This window comes from Lycium barbarum, chromosome 6, assembly GCF_019175385.1.
Source record: "Lycium barbarum isolate Lr01 chromosome 6, ASM1917538v2, whole genome shotgun sequence".
In the NCBI taxonomy this organism is placed as follows: Eukaryota; Viridiplantae; Streptophyta; class Magnoliopsida; order Solanales; family Solanaceae; genus Lycium; species Lycium barbarum.
The window spans coordinates 10,146,223-10,150,470 of NC_083342.1; positions in this window are offsets into that span (position 1 = coordinate 10,146,223).

The window sequence follows — 4,248 nt, forward strand, 5'->3', positions numbered from 1 at the left end:
CAATCTAGATTGTTTTGCCAAAGGACAGACAATACATTTATTCTGCACAACTACATCTACTTTATTCTTCAAAGTAATATGCTTCATGGCAGTGGCTGATAGATGTCCAAGCCTTTTATGCCACAAGCAGCAACTTGCTTCAGTTCCAGCTGTAATATTGACCTATCCTGATACCTTCCTTTCTCCCAATCCTTTTGTTATGTATAGACCACTATTCTCCTTACCAATCCCCCTCACCCTACCATTGTAAAGGTCCTGAAATATGCAGAATTCAGGAAAGAAAAGGGCAGAGCAGCATAAGTCCCTAGTCAGTTTAAAGACTGACAACAAGTTGAACTTAAACTCAGGGACATGGTAAACATTAATCAACTTAGCATCATCTGATATACTAGAACTTCCGACATGAGTAATATCTGCATTATTTCCAGTAGGTAATCTAACTTTTTCTCTGTGATGAGATTCTATTAGTTTTATGTCTTTTAGTAAGTGCAAAGAAGAGCTAATATGATGTGTTGCTCCTGAGTCGACAATCCATTCATCATTTAACATCTTGGGAGAAGAAATACTGGAAGAGAAGGAAAAACAGTACCTGCCAGATTTGCTTGTGGCTCATTACCTGCCAAGCTACCACTGGCATGTGCATCATCTTTTCCTCCTTCCTTTTTGAGCAAGTTCAAAATCTGCTGATATTGTGTGGAGGTGAAGAATCCACTTTGTTCCTGCAACTGACCATCACATGCTTCAACATAGACATTGTTAACCATACCTCGTGGTTGAACCTTCTTTCCTTTATAGTCTGCTGGATATCCATTAACCTTCTAGCAATTCTCTAGTGTATATTATAACACCCCGCATCTTGGAACTGAGTTTAAGCTCATATCATTAGAGTTCTAGTGGAAACACTGAAGGTTTGAACGTTTTGCGAAAATGGTTTATAGGCCTATTTCGGGCAACGATAACTCCTTGATCGGTTTGGAATTTGGGAAAGTAACCTCAATGAGGTTGTAGTATGTAGAAATACCTTTCTAACGATATAAGGACCAAGCAAACCAGAGATTGGAGCAACGAGATATGATCGTCTCAATATGGCTAATAGTAAGGCACTTGAAATCCTATAGAATCGGCTAAGTTTTCGATACGTCTAAATTTCAGTCAATTTTAGTGAAAATCCGTTGGGAATGTGGGAAACCTTCGTTGATGAAAGTTGTAGCCCTTTGAAATAGCTTTCCAACGGTATATTATGGGGGTCAAACGGACATCTGTACAAAGAGTTATGCTCATTTTACTGAAGCCTGTTCGCTGGAAATTTCGTCTGCGTTACGGTGAAGTTACGGGCCGTAACAGTGAGCCGTAACACAGAGCAAATTTCCAGAACCTCACTGGAAATTTTCACCAAGGTACGGTACCAAGTTACGGTCCGTACTTCGTGTTACGGGACCGTAACATGGGGCATATCTTGGTTCGTAAGTACATTTCGGGTCACCTAACTTCGGGAGGCCATAACCCTATCATAAATTGGGAATTTGGGAAAACTCAAAGAACTAAAGTTGTAGATAATTGAAATACCTTTCCAACCATAGGTCGTGGGCCCACAGGTGACATCGGGATAGAGAGATATGGACGTTTTAAGACAGAAAGGTCCCGAATCCCGAGGCTCGTGAAGGATAAAGTGTAGTATAAGTTGTTGCCGTCATTCTAAGCTAAAAATCGAACTTGGGGATGTTGATTTCGTGGTGACTACTCATAAAAGGTAATGTTTCTACTCCCTAATCATTTATAGTTGTGAATTGATGAATTCTTGGGAGAATAATAATTGGGTTTGATGAAGAGAATTATATGAACTATGCTAGAGTTGTTGGATTGTTGACTTGGGATTGTTGTATTCATATGGGTGATGAAGAATGATGTTAATTACATCTAATTGAGATTGTAGAAGTAGCTAGAAGTAATAGAATGGGGATTGGGTGAAGAATACACCATTAATGAGGGTTATAGAGCTTCATGCCCACCAAGTGTTTGATAAAATGCTTAGATGAACAAAGCATGGATATTGTTGCTAATATAGAATCCCTATGACCTGTATTGCTATAGATTGAAGTTGAAGGGATTGAAGGACATTGTGATACGCTCAAAAGCGGGAAGTTAAGGTATATAGAACTTCCATCCACATGTGGGAATCTCTACGTTCTTCCCCATGATCCGTTTCATAAAATCTATGAAGTTCAAATCCTAGGGCATTAAACCCAACATACTGGTAGCCCGTAATTATGTATGTATGTACATGAATTTTGTATCCATGTTCGTTATTGTATTCCTAATCTTCCATTACGGATATTAGGAATCCTAGCTTAATCCATGAATCATGAATTCTTCCTCATGTGTTCTCATTATGTTCATATGAAACTGTATGATTTTATTTTGCAAGTTACAAGCATGTTTTCAAGTCAATTACAAATATATGATTATGAACTATTGTATTACTCATAAATCAATAACATGTTTACAAGCTATTTCATGAAACCATGTTTACAAGTTATTTCATGAAATCATGATTACAAAACAAGTACAAGTTAATTCACGAAAGTCATGGGCTTCTTAGCCAACTATATTATGTTCATGTTTTTGGGAGTTGCACGAATTACCGAGAAGGCTCAGATATCCTGAAACTATGTAGCCACCATAGGACAAGGATCGCTCCGCCCAGTTAGGACGATACCTTAATTTTACACTGAATGGATCCATCAGGCACGTTACCACCTTATACCCTGGCAAGGTATAGGGGCTCTGCTGGTCCGGCGAGGTACCAGACTCCACGTATCCACGTGGTGATATCATGTGTCGGTTTATGAAATGCTCTCCCTACTTATCATGTTTTACTCATGTTATATATATATATATGTACTCATGCTCATGCTCATGTTCATGTCCAAGTTTTCAGTTTCAGTTCTTATCATGTTATTCCATGTCCCATGTTGTTTCTTTCGGTTGCTTTACATACCAGTACATTCAATGTGCTGACGTCCTCTTTTTATTGCCCGGGGGCTTGCATTTCACGATGCAGATGCGGATTTACAGGACGACGCTTCTGCTCATTAGGATTTGCACGTACCAGTTTATTGGTGAGCCCCATCTCATTCGTGGTTTAGACATTGTATTTCTTTATTTAATTTTGCATCTAAAGGTATGCTGGGGGCCTTGTCCCAGTAAGTATGTTTTCCAGTCAGACTCATGATAGAGGTTTCATAGACTAGACAAGTCAATTATGTCATGTCAGACATTTGGAGTCATATAGCCATTTTGGCTCACTCATGTTGAAACAAGTACTTTATTAAGTATTATGACTTACTACATTTTATAAAGGCTCATCATGCATCCACGTTGTATTCCGCTTATGTTATGTATCATGATGATTCAGCAAGCCATGTGGTTCGCTCGGTCACATGCAGTCAGGCACCGAGTGCCGTGTTACGTTCAGGCCATGGTTCGGGGCGCGACATATATCCTCTCATCTTAAAAAAATCACAGAACAAATGTTGTTTCTACTTTTTATAACTCTAACCTCTGCCTATCTGCATAGCCATTAGATCCATCCTTTCATTTGCAACATTCACTCCTATTTTGCAACCTAGACCTCTGCCTGCCTACATAGCCGTTGGATCCACCCTCTCATTTGCAACATCCACTCCTACCTTTTGTTGGATTTCATCCTCGATTATCATTGCATACGCTTGATTCAAGGATGATTATGTGGTTTTCATAAAGATCTGTTTACGAGCAATGTCATAGACATCACTAAGTCCACTCAGAAATTCGAGAAATCGTTGTCTCTGAAGGTGTTCAACATAATCTTTTGACCTTTCACAACCGCAATTTGGTGAAGGAGATACAGCATCATTCTCAGCCCACAACTCCTTCAATTTTTTGAAATATATAGGAACAGAGTTATTACCTTGTGAAATAGTAGCAATTGCTCTGTGTAGCTGAAAAACACGAACCCGATTCACCTTATCAAAACGCTCTCGAAGATCTTCCCAAACCAAATTCGCATTTATCGCATATACGATACCACTAAGTAGATCGGGTGACACATTGTTCATTATCCATGTATGAATAATAGCATTACATGTGTCCCAATCCTCGTGTAAAGTTTCATCAAACGCTTCCTTTTGACACTTACGATTCACAAACCCTAATTTCCTTTTTGCCTGAAGTGCGATTTTCATCGATATGCACCATAGCCCATAATTC